We start from the raw sequence: 13,795 nt of genomic DNA on the forward strand, positions 1-13,795 counted from the left end.
ACGCTGGATACCTGATGCAGCCAATTTAACTGGAATAGTTATTTTACCCCATACATTGTCTGAAATGCTTTGTGTGAAAAGTCTAATAATGTGCAAGTCAGAATAGTTAAATATTATTAACCTATGTAAAATCTCTGGTATAGTGTTAATTTCCTTCTCAATATATCATATGAAAAACATGAGATAACATTAAGACCTCCTGTACTATTGGGTCTCAATTATAGTGTATGCTATTTCCCAAGTTCATATTCAGCGACGTTCGCTAGCGAGGCCAGATCTCCTTTTTTGGGCAATTAAGCCCACCAGTGTGCTGGAGCTCAATGGGCCAGTTACAGGGGAGATCTCTGTTCTACCTTACTGGCCCATTTATACTATAGAAGACACAGAGTGCGGATATATGACATCATATCTCAGTACTTTGTAATGAGGATGTCGGCTGGGGAGGAATTGGCTAAGGTCGCTGTGCCAGAGGTAAATACAGTTTTATGCATACCTCTAGCAATTATAAATGGACCTTTGTTTTTGGGGAGAGTAGTTAGAGGCATTTATGTAATTGAATATGGTATTTAGAAAAATGTTTGTTATTTACAGAGACGTAGCTAGCTCCCTAATGATGGGACAGTTAGAGGGGGATTGTTATCTCCCCAACCAACTCCTCTGTGTCGCTATTTTGTTGGGAGACATTATGATCACAGATCAGTTGGTAAGTGTTGCCATGACAACGGCTCTAATGATGCTGGCGAATCAAAGAACAGAAAACTAAGGGAGTTTTTTTTGAAACCACCAATGAAATTCCTTGGTAGTTGCGTCTAAGGAAGAGCGGTTAAACTGACAGAAATACCGTTGTTGTTTTATGGTGGACGGCTACGGCGAGTGAGGAGGCGTCCAGCCTGCCCATAGTGAGAGGTAATTCTGGGTCTTGCGCCTGCAGGGGGCGCTTTCTTTAATGCCCTTATTGGATAAACTGATTGAAACCCATTGTTATGTAGATGTGCCCCAGCCCAGGCCATTTTGCCCCCACCTCCGGGGCAACAGGTATCAGCTGGCGATAGAGATATGTTGTCCACTAAAAATTCTGTATGCACGAATGCAATAACCCCCAGAGCTGAATATAATTGCGCTATTAAAACACTATTTAGACCCATTCAGTTATTTTGTTAAAATTATAGCCACAGCAACAGCTTAATAACGTTTACTTTGGCGCCATTTACATTAAAGTCCTAGGGTAGGTTTGAAGAGGAAGAGGTTTAAATGGTTATTATTGTAAATAAATGGCAATAAATCAAAGCAGCCCTTATCGTTACTAAAGAATACATTTATTTTCATGATTTAAAAGTCTTATGCGGTTCTTGTCGTTACAGTTGTAAATGACAGTTGGAAGGGTCATCATGCACTTTATGAATGAATAGTATAGGCAAGTGACATCAAGGTGCTTTAAATAGTTGTATGAGACTCTTCTTTCATTTTCTTTTTAATACAGATGTTTGAGTTTAGTTTTTATTGCTTGATGATATGATGGTGACAGTTTGTAACACGGTGATTGCTAGGAAAGATACCTCTCCGTTCAAAAAAACTTAAGTTGTGTTATGAGCCTGATTTGTAAGAAGACAGTGAAATAGCTCAGTAATTTACCAAACTATTCCCATTTTTAATTACATTCTTTGACTTTGGTGATTTGGTTACGTTCGACTTTGGCCCACTTAAGGTAATTGCCTCCTAACTTAGACCCTTGGGTCTAAAAGCAACCATTACATGTTCACGGGGATGAAAATACTCCAGTCCATGTCAACATTGAGAAGGGTCATAAAGCCACCAATTACAGGTGGGGGAATGCTGATGGCCATCATGTTGTACCTTGGACCATTTCCTTTGGTCTTGGTACCTGATGCCAAAAAGCAGGTGGCTTAAAATGGGCTGTTTGAAAATGTAGCATTGCATTATTTCCAACAGGCCAGTTTGCAAAGACATTGACTGAATTTGACTGTGTATTTTTTTTTTTTTTCTTAATTAGATTTCTACGGAATAACCGTCAGAGAGCAAAATGAGAGGTGAGACTGCAAACCTGCGTCGCACCATGAAGATCAAATCAAAGGTCCCATGGATCCCACCCGGAAAAACATCTGCCTGTGGCAATGGCTTGAAGCAGGAGGTAAGGTGTCCACTCCTAAATGATATTTCCGCTGTTTGCTGCTTGCCTTTTAGCCGTGACGTGGCTCAGGAAGGAGTCATTTTTGAACAGCCATCCTTACAGATACTAATTAAATCAACAGCTTCAGAAGTTGTATGGCCCATCCTTTGGAATCTACGTGTAGACTTGTAAACTATAAGATGTTCTTGAGCAAAGAGACTTATGTATTCTATTCACATGGTATGTAGAGACCTATTGTACAGCGCCACACAATATGATAGCATTACATGAACCATAATATTATTTAATATGTGGGTTGGGGTCATGGTGATCCTTGCTAGTTTAATTGTTGGTCAAGCCCTATAAGTAAGAAGAACTGTAACTGTAAACATGGGCTGACTGAACTGAGTCCCAAATACTATCCTCACAGATACCCTCTGCTCCTGTCTAGAGGCAGCTGTTTGATCAGTGGGGAAAACCAAAATTTGCCTCACTGATCCCCAAAAAACATGAATGCACCTTGAAGTTGAATAATTTCTCAACCCTACTTCAAATAATATAATTTTGGAAAAACTCTTTTAGTGGGGATTCATTGACTTCCCTGATAGCAACCAACAGAGAACTCTTATTTCAGTGTCGTGGTGGTTTATGTTTATCATTTTATTTTTATTTTTTACTTTGATTCTGCAGGGTTTTACACATCGTTTGGATATCACACCTCCAGATACTAAGAAGATGGTCTCAGCCTTGAGTCTCGATGACCTTTCTACACCTACGAAAAGAAGATTGATTCCTTGATCAGCAAAGTTGATACCCTAAAGCATGAGGTGGAACTCAAGAAGAAAGACACGTCCTGGAGCTTTATGAGGGGAAATTGTCTGCTTCCAAAAAGCTTCTGGAGGAGCAGAAGGACAAACTAGCCAAAATGTCACTGGAACTGGAAGAGACTGAGCATGAAAATGCACATTTGAAAATGAGCATAGAGTGGAATAATGAAGAGAAGGACCTAAATCTGTATGTATTCTCAAAAAAAGATTGTTTAGTCATGCTACACTGCAAAATACATGCGTGTTAAAGGTGCTGTTCCATCTACTTTACTCTCAAAATGCAGCTTTAGGGACCTCATACTTAAGCAGGGACCCTTCAGGAAATAATTATGTAATCATGTAAAATTTAACTTTATTCACAATTTTAGCTGGGAATGCTTAATTGATATGTGACACAAAACCAGGCACTGATAGGTTGTTGCCATAGAAGTGTTTCTTTGAAGCTTCAGTGCTTATTGTACTAGAGATTAATGCAATTAATGTTTTACCTGAAACAGCACCATTGGGTCGATTTAGCTATATCAAGACAGGCAGATTTTAATACTGGGGGGGGGGGGGAGAAACTTGGACCTCACAGGCATCTTTAAAATTGGTGACTTATCTTAGCCTCTCACAAAACATTTACCTACATAAGCTTGCAACTGTAAAAAGGGTAAGGGTAGTTGGAACTTTTATTAAACGTTTTCCTTTTCAATGGCAGCAACCCATCATATTTATGGCAATGACAAACAAAATTATCGAATTATAGAAATATGTATATAAATGTGGAATGCAGGTCTTCATTGAATATGTTAATACAGGTTCCAGAAACATCAGCTGCAAGAAGAGAAGTGTCGTCTCCTTTCTAAACTGATGGAACCTGAGAGGGATGGTTCAGAGGCTGCCAAGCAAGTGGGGATCCTGCGTAATACCGTCGACAGGATGAAATATGTAAGTAACTTATACTTAAAGGGGCGCCATCATGACATTCATATTATCTGGTTTTAGGGGATGCAGGTTTACATTTTTACAACTGTACAAATGTGTTTTGCAGACTATTCCCAACCTAATTACTAAATGATCAGTTTTTTTTTAATGAATAAAACATGTCTATAAGCCAAACCACAACATCACAACAGATTAGTTCATTTTAATTATTTAAATTCTTTCTTTGCAAGGGATGCAAAGCTCCAATCCTAAAGGGCCACAAACAAGAGTCCGGAATTATGTGTATCCCTGCCTGAAAGTAGTTTAGTTATTTTTTCTTAATGTTCTCAAGCTGGGATATCCAAAAATTGTGGCCTGTTTGCAGTCCTCGAGTGACAATAACACAAGGCATAATTTTTTTGCGCACTAAGTAACACTGCTTCGTCTTAATCAACGGTAAACTTCTCTTAACAGGAAAAGAGAATGTCCTCCACTTATGTAAACCAGCTAACCAGGCAGAACGAGATCCTGCTTCAAAAACTGAGTACATGTGAAGGCACCAACAAGGCACTTCGGACACGGCTTAGTGAGCAGCATTTCAGAGAGGTAAGTAACTTATACTACTCTACAGCTTTCTAAATAGATGTAGGCTCCAGAAAGACCTAGAAGCAGGGCCAGGGTATTGGTTGGGGGTTCATCTTAGGTTACAGGAGGACACATGGGTCCAAAACTGGTACATGATGATCTGCCCCCACTGGAAGATGTTTGCATATTTGTTATTCATTTAAGGGAACGTCTTTAATTTTGTGCTTATGGAAAATCCTTGCTTTATAGTTGAAGCTTTTTTGTTTCACCCCCCTAGACAGAAAAACAACAACTGCTTATGAAGAAACTGTCCGACTCAGACACTGAGAAAAAAGTATGTTTTGCCTTACATCTGATGTCCAGTTATTATTCCTTAAAATAACCTCTTCTTTTTGTATGTCAAAATAGAGTGAGCATGCCAGTGCCATTCACACAATGTGTTAAAGTTCTTGGTCACCATTTGGTATTTGTTGATATGCCCACCTCAAAAACTGCTACTTACACCTAGTTTAAATTTTACGTTAAAAACAACTGAAATATTATTAGAAAGATAACGCAACTTATAGGTAGTCTTTCAGCTCTTCATTAATTAACGCGCCTGCATTGGTCACCAGAACCATTTTTTTTAGATTTTGATACCATTCACATACAGGTAGATACCATGATGTAATTTTGACTGTGGCTCTGCTTCCTTTCTCATTCATGTTAACGTTTCTTCCTATTCAGCATCTCCAGCTGAGGCTTTATGAGAAAGAGAATGAAGTGGATGACCTTCTTCTTCAACTGCAGACAGAAAAGGTTTGGATATCCATCATTCCCTTTCAAGGCCAGTTTTCTTAGGCATTTTCTTATATTGTGACTGATGATGGATACAATTAGCTTTTTTTTAGGATAAAGCTCAGAAAGCATCAGAACTGTCTAAGTCTCTGGATGCAACAAAAGCTCATTTGCAGGGGCAGCTCAGAAGTTGTGAGGTAGAGAACAACCATCTGACTGTCCAGCTCAAGGTATAGTCATTTTTCATCTGTTTTCAGGATTCTTTGCATGATGCAGAATGTATCTTATTATATGAATATCATTATTCTTTTTCATTCCCATCTACTTTGTTGGTGCCCTGTTAGCATGTAGAACTTTCCTGGTCCATTTTAACTCTAGATAATTTGTTGTATTTCAGAATCTGGAGCGTGCTGAAGTCCAGCATAAGATAGAAATGGAGAAGACCAAGGAACATTACAACGAAATGAAGCAAAAGTTGGACTCTGACAAAGATGCCTTGAAAAAATCCGCCAGAGCATTGAAACAGCGAGCAGAACGCAGCGAGGAGACGGTGCAAACACTGAACGCACAGCTTGCAGAAAAAGTAAGTCAACACAAGGTGCTAAGTAGGCACTATGACTTGGCGTGCACATATTTCAGTAGTAAGGCGTTGTATATGTTATTACTGTAATTATCCTCTATAGCTATTTAACAGTCACAAAATTGACACTATTAAAAGATCAGTTGGCCCTTCCCCAAAAAGTAATGAATGTTTGTAATTGTTTTTTATCGGGTACTACTTTAGCATTCAAAGGTTATATTGGGGAAGCTTTTATTGCTGAATTCAAATAATTTGGGATAGAAGAAGAGACAGAAAAGTATAATAAATAAAAATAATTGTGTTTTTCTTTGGTTTTTCATTCCGCTCCATATGTTTTTGTTTTTTTTTGGCAGAATGCAGAACTGAATAGGTCCCTGTCCGACATCGACAACTGGAAGAGCTGTCATAGCACCTATATGAATGAGAAGAGTGAAATGGAGAAGGTCATCGGTACACTGAACAAGTAAGAGGATTCACTAAGTCCATAGCAGGAACCTTGGATGATGCATGAACAATTTTACTATTGTCCTTCCTCACTTATCTAGTCATATAACAGAACTGCTGGAAGACATTCAGACCAATGAGGAGATGTCACGTCTAGATCAGGAATCACTCATGGAGAAACTTCACCAGCAGAATACAGAGAACACCTTTTTTAAACAAGAGCATGAGAAACTAAAGGTTAGTCCTTCGTACCTCTCACCAGCAGGGGATCAATATGGGTGATTTATTGTAAATGAGTAAAAACATCTTCTTTTTTAAAAAAAGATTAAAACTACATGTGATTGCTATGCATATGGGGAGATTCTGTAGAATGCCTCCACGCTTTTGCAAGGGGGATTAATCAGCCATTGTGGATTAAAGTGCATATGGTGGCTAGACTGTGCCTTTAAAGTGAGAACATGGTGGACATATCCATGGATGCCCAAGCAAGAGGCTAAAATAATTGCCTTGTGTGAATTTCTCTCTCACACTGAATCTTGTATGTGAACAGTTTAAATAAACAAAGCACTCCTTCTGTCACTTGCAGTCTACTTTGGCCACAGGGGAGGAGAAACTGGCATTTTCTCACAATGAAGTACAACAGTTGAAGAGTTCCCTGCATCAGTATGAAGGTCTGGTGGATACCTACAAAGATCAGGTATCTATCAATCTAGATTTCTTCAGTTTTTCTCCTTTGCTGTTCTGAAAAATATTTGAATTGTGCCATTTAATATACAACCTAATAACTTTGTAATTGTCTTCACTAATTGCTATTTTGTTATCAAAAAATCTGCACCAGCTTTGTGTCTAACATGTTGGTATTTTACATTACATTACAAAGAGAATAGGGCCTCTGCTGCTAAATGAGATGGTCATTTACATGGAAAAGACAATATGCTTTATAAGTTTGCATGAGAATCTCTCCTGAAATGGAAGTCCCTATTCCCTTACAGGTTGAAAAGGGTCGGATGGAGGCTCGTGAAGTCTGCAAGCAGCTGGAAAAGTGCGACAAAAAAACGCCAAAGGATCTGGAAGTCGGAGAGGTAAAATATTAACCCTATTTCCTCCTTGGATTTGGGATTTCATTTCCGTTCCATCAGAAGACAAAGGGAGTTGACTTCGTTAGCTTCTGATCTTCAGTGGTTATAGTGGCTGAGTGTTTTCTCAATGCACATAGGAGCATTTCTTGGTTTTATATATTAGTAGATCAGATTTATTAAATTGCTGCTTTTAAGTGTCCTTCTGTTTCCAAAATGTGTCTAGTCCAGTGTCCTCATCAATGCATTCTCTGTCTGTGGTAAATCTTACTTTATTGTCTTATAACATTTACCAGAGTTTCTTTACATTGTGTCATATCTTGAAAGTGCAGTCTTTACATTTTTATCTTAATCAGTATCATTGACTCCTCTTCAAGGACTAATGGGACAGTGGTGGCACAGTGGACCTTAAAGGAATAGACCTAACTGACCCTTTATTCATATTATCAGCAAATGTTCCTCTTTAAATGTAAACATGTTTCAGCTTTAGTTTTGGAGTGTTCTTGCTAGAAAACTAAAATGAACAGGCATTCGTTGACAGATTTTGCTATAATATGTTTTTTGCATGTGATATCCAAGGTGTCCTTCAGATGGACCGTATTAGACCTCAAAACCATGATGAAAATAGAATTGTTATTTTATAGGATCCAGAGAGGTAGTCCTCTCTTTAAATTTTGTCCAAGAGACATTTGCCAGCCGAAAAGCTGGATTTGTTTGAGCATTAAGAGGTGATTCTAGGACTCTCAGATCTTGACCCGATTCAGCTGTACATGAGGGTGACATCAATCTCCCATTTAAATGTTACCATAATCCAACTATTTAAATAACAACAAACTGATTGTACTGTACAGAGAATTGCACGTCTCCATCTAACAGTGGGATAATGCCCGGGTTGGCTTGATTTCAGAAGGGCTCAATAAACACACTGCACACACTGCACAGATTTTATGAGCAAATACAATCTGTTAAACAGAGATGACCAAAGAGACCGATAAAGGCGATGAAATAGTTTGTTCCTTTAAGCAAAACTAGAACATGGTTACCTTTCCCAGGAGTATGTGCAAGTTTTGGCATTTATTTATCGCCATATTTAATTATAATTGGCCAGATGGAGTTTAAAGCTGGAGCTTCATCTAATGATTACAGATAATTTGCTTGAGTTTGGAAGCATGGGAGGGCCATCAAAGTCCCTCAGGTGAGAACCATCCATTGATGGGTTTTCAGTCTCCAAAAACAACTTCATATTAAACTAGAGAATCCAACATCTGATTAAGTATTGTTTTATCTATCTGCCTCCCTGGTCTGATAACTAATCTTGGTCAATGTGTGCCAGGTCATAGCACATGTGTGGTAATCATGTGAACAGAAGGCAGTTTTATATTGATATCATGATCTGTTCAAAGATAACACTGTTTGGGGCACCTTGTGACCAACGCTAAGATACTCTGGTATAGAGCAACCCTTTATGGTATACTGTATCTCCTATCATTTTCCTCCTCCTTTTTCATCTTCAAGTAAGTAAAGTTAAAACTTTTTCTTGATGTTATTGCCATAGTTCATTTAAGCTGCACTCAGCCAGTGACACTTCCATACCTGAGTATAACATTGATCTTACTTTAGAGTTACCATGCATGTGTGGAGATGGTAAAGCACTGCTGCTGGATCAGGAGCGAAAGAACATAGAGCTTACCAGTATCATCTCTGACATGCGCACTGGGGTAAGGAACTGGCACAGCAATAGCTCTTCAAGCAAGGAATTTGGGTCTACCAGAAGACGAAGACATTGTTGTTGCATTTAAATATGTCTGTTTTTTATATATAGATTTTTTTGGGAGGGGTTATTTTTTTCTTTTGTCTAACACTAAATCCCCAGAAACAAATTAAATGTTTTTTTTTTTGTTTTTTTTTATTTATAATTTTTATTACTTTTCATATGCAAACAGTCATCTCAGCACTTCCATCAGCTGTAGATTAATTTCTTCAACAAATTTGAAAGGACATTCCATAAGAATATATGGCATAATATAAGATATTACATATATAGAAGTAATCTGTACACATTCATATCTTAGATGGCAACGTAATCAGCCCTAGATTTAAACAGAGCATTGAGGCTTTCAAGAGATATAAAAAGTTAGTAATAAATAGAGAGAAATTGCCAAGGAAAAGGAAATTTAAGTCGTATCAGAATAGATATTTCGCCAAGGTAGCCAAATATTATCATAGTTTTTTTAATTATTATGTATTCTAAAAAAATGTTTCTCCATTAGATGTTGATATTCAATTTGATTCATGATTTGTGACCAGGCTGGTACTACTTCTGATTTCCAGCTGCGAGCCATACAAATTTTTATTGCTGCTAATATATTAATGATTAGGTCCAAATTAAATTTGTTTTTATAAGGTATATCTATGTGGAATAGAAAGGCTTGTGGGGTTAACTCCCATTGTATAGATAGCAAACATCTTTTGGAACAATTCCATAACTTCAAATTTTAAATTTGTTAAATTGCTACAGTCCCACCAAATATGGGCCATTGAGCCCAGTTCTTGGTTAAATCTCCAACATAAATTAGAGATTGATCCCAACATTTTATGTAAGATTGTGGGCGTATAATACCATCTGTGAAGTATCTTAAAATATTGTTCCTGAAGGTTCATACAATGAATGACTTTCCTTGTTTTAGTCCAGGCAGAGTTACCAAACTTCTGTCGGATAAGAAATGTCTAGTTCAACCTCCCATTTCAGAATGGTATTAGATTTTTCCAATGTTGACTTATTTTCTAATAATATTCCTAATTTAGATATACATTTTTTTTAAAAATGGCCTTCAATAAATATATCTAAGGTAGTTGCTGGATTCAGAGTCTTAGCTTTAATAAAACTTCTGAGTCTTAGAAAGGAAAATTGTTCCCTATTTGGGAGAGAGAACTTAAATTGTATTTCTAAAAAGGACTTGGTTACCACTGGTGAGTAGATGTCTTCTATTTTTGTTATCCCATGAGCCTGCCAAATTTTAAAGTCTATATCTTTCATAAATAATTGTAGCGCTTCTATAGGCGTGCCAAGTGACCATGAATCTGTAGAACCAAATTTTTCTTTAAAGCTAAACATATTTTTTAAGATATTTAATATTAAGGGTTAGAGATATTTAATTTCTTTATAGCTTCTGGGTTAAGCCAGAAGAAATGGAATAGATCGAATTCATTACATTTCCATCTTTCATAATTATACCAAGGTAAATCTTGGTCACGTTTGATATCCCAGGCTATAAAATGACTGAACATGCAAATTTTATGTAGATTTTGAATATTGGGAAAGTTTACTCCAGCCTGAGCATGGCTTTTGCTTAATATAGAGCGTGAAACTCTTGACTTCTTATGTAGCCAAACAAATGATGAAAATATATTATCAAATTGATTTAGAATCTTAAAAGGCACTAATAGTGGAATGGTTCTAAATAGATAAATTAGCTTGGGTATTACATATGATTTAAGTGTGTTTAATCTACCCAGCCAAGAAATTTCTAAGCGTTGCCACTCACCCAGTTGGATTTTCAGGCACTCTAGTAGAGACATATTATTATAAGTTATTATGTGGTTAAGATTATTGTAAATTTTAATACCTAGATAATTAATATATTTTCCTCTCCCAAAAAAGGGAAACTTATCCTTCAAACTAATTAGATGGGAGGTATCCATATTAAAGTCAATAGTTTGTGTTTTGTCTATATTCAATTTGTAATTAGAGTATAAGCCATATTCTTTAATGAGTTCTATAGTTTCCGGAATCGAAATCTCTGGCTCAGTTAGAGTGAGCAGGATATCATCTGCATATAATGCAATTTTATGTTCAATTGGACCAGTTGTTACCCCTTTAATTTTAACCGATTGACGAATTGTAGCCGCAAGAGGTTCTATTGAGAGGATATACAGCAAGGGAGCTAATGGGCAACCTTGTCTTGTCCCGTTATTGATGTTAAGAATATCAGAATCTAAATTCATGCCTGAGATTTTAGCTTGAGGATTTTGATAAAGGGCTAATATGTTATATAGAAAGTCGCCATTCATGCCAAAGATCTTAAGAGTTTCTTCTAAAAATGACCAGTTAACCCGGTCAAACGCCTTTTCGGCGTCTAGGGCAATAAAGACCGCCGGGGATCTAGACTCATTTAATTCATATATAAGATTTAAAATTCTGCGAGAATTATCCTCACCATTCCTTTCTGTAAGAAAACCAGTTTGATCTGGGTGAATTAGAACCCGTATTACCTTTTTTAATCTCTCGGCTAGAATTTTTGAAAACATTTTGATGTCTAAATTTATCAAAGAAATAGGACGATAGTTTGTCACCTTACTTAAATCCTTCCCTAATTTAGGGATAGGAATTATCAAAGCCTGAAGCATTTCTGGTGGGAAACTTTTTTTTGATGGAATCTCTTTGAACATTTTCAACATTAATGGAGAAATAATCGAATTTAGCAATTGATAGAAGGGAGCCGAGAAACCATCTGGGCCGGGAGCTTTAGATTTTTTTTAATTACGAATAGTATTATTTATTTCAGAGAGCTGAATTGGAACACTTAAAGTGTCCAATTGTGTAGTAGACAATTTAGGGAGATTCAGTCTATTAAGAAAAGTTCTGATCTCTGATTTATCTTTACTTAAGTCTGGTAGATTGTATAATGAATTATAATACAACCGAAAACCCTCCCCTATTTGTTTTGGGGATAAATAGGATTTATCATTGAAAATGATTTTGTTAATTCTATTTTTACTGGTTCGGCTTTTGATCTTATTTGTTAATAATTTACTAGCTCTATTATTACTGTAATACCAGTCTTGTTTTAACCTTATTGTCGTACCTACCCGGCCGGCTGGGGTCCCTCGGCGTCCTTCGCGCCCGTCCTCCTCGTGTGTTGCCGTGCGTGCGGCGCGCACACGAGGGGGCGTGTGTATCGGGCAGGCACGCCTTCCTGCCACTGTCAGTCCTGATCGGGCTGCCGCTACATGTCAGCGGCGATCGAAGAGACGATCCGCGGCTACATGCTCGCGGCGCCCGACCAGTACCTCTTCTGCCTGTGCGGCGCCGCCGCGTCGCTCGCGGCGGCAGCACAGGCAGAGAGGAGATTGTGGTTAGCCGCCGCGGACATGTCGGCGGCGATCGAGTGTTCGATCGCCGCTGCCTGTCCACGGTTGCTGTCTCTTCCTCCCCTGCCTGTGTGGCGCTTCCGCGTCATTCGCGGAGGTACCACAGGCAGTAGGGTTTGTTTTGGTTCGTTGTCATCGCGACGACGCTTCTCTTGCGCCGGTCGCGATGACGTCATCGTACCTGCTTTCCCGCCATTGGTCCTATTTAAACTTCCTGGTCCTGTGTTTCCTTGCCCGTTCAACGAGTCCAAATCATTGTTCTCGGGGTGTTTGTTTCGCTTGTGCCTTTTGATTGCTATTCTTGTGTACCAGACCTTGGCTATTGTTCCTTGACTACGATCCTGCGCTGCCCGTCCCGACCTTGGCTATTGTTCTTTGACTACGATCCTGCGCTGCCCGTCCCGACCTTGGCTATTGTTGTTTGACTTCGCTCCTGTGCTGCCTGCCTCGATCCCGGCTTGTTTATTGGATTTGCTCGCCATTTCTGCATTGTGGGTCCATCACCTGCGGTGCCTGATTCTGTAACACATTGAACGGGCCATACCATGGACCCCGCGGATATGCCTAACGTCCTCTCCCGCCAGGACCTGCAGGAGCAGCTGCTTACGTCTCACTCCACGCAACTGCAGTCCTTATCCAGCAAAATGGACACTATGACTGACTTGCTACGGTCTCTGGCTGTCGCTCCCTCTGCTAGACCGCCTTTCATACCCAGGGATCCCAGCCCTGAGGACGGAGGCGCTGCCGCTCGCTTGCCTCTTCCGGACAAGTATGCTGGGGATCCCAAAGAATGCAGGGGATTCCTGAATCAATGTTTGCTACATTTCCGCAACCATCCACGGGCGTTTCGCACCTCCTCCAAACGGGTGTCCTTCATCATTTCATTGTTGAAGGGTGAGGCACTGCTGTGGGCCTCTCCCCTTATCGAGCAGGGATCCGACCTGATGGATGACTGTCCTGCTTTCATGGAGGCCTTACGATTGGTCTTTGATGTGCCAGGCCGCAAAGAAACAGCCGAAAACTCCTTGTTGGAGCTACAGCAGGGACATAAGACTCTAGCCCAATATACTGTGGAATTCCGTACTCTGGCATGTGAACTCCAGTGGGATCAGGGTTCCCTCCGAGCAGCTTATCGGAAGGGTCTCAATGAGAAGATCAAGGACGTGCTGTTGTTCCACGATCCCCCATCTGATCTAGAGGACTTTATTACCCTCTGTTTGCGTGTGGACAAGCGCATTCAGGAGAGAAACGCAGAGAAAGACAAAGGCAGGCGACATCGACCGCTTCCCTCCCATAGCGGTTCTCACACACCACCTACTGC

General features: G+C 39.3%; 1 pseudogene; it reads left to right on the forward strand.

Annotated features, from left to right (window-relative positions):
- Nucleotides 1–2,041: 2,041 nt before the first annotated feature.
- On the forward strand, nucleotides 2,042–11,300 carry LOC149300652 (outer dense fiber protein 2-like; annotated as a pseudogene).
- The last annotated feature ends 2,495 nt before the right edge of the window (nucleotides 11,301–13,795 follow it).

This window comes from Sceloporus occidentalis, unplaced genomic scaffold, assembly GCF_023333645.1.
Source record: "Sceloporus occidentalis isolate IW3139 unplaced genomic scaffold, rSceOcc1.0.p SCAF_23, whole genome shotgun sequence".
NCBI lineage: Eukaryota > Metazoa > Chordata > Lepidosauria > Squamata > Phrynosomatidae > Sceloporus > Sceloporus occidentalis.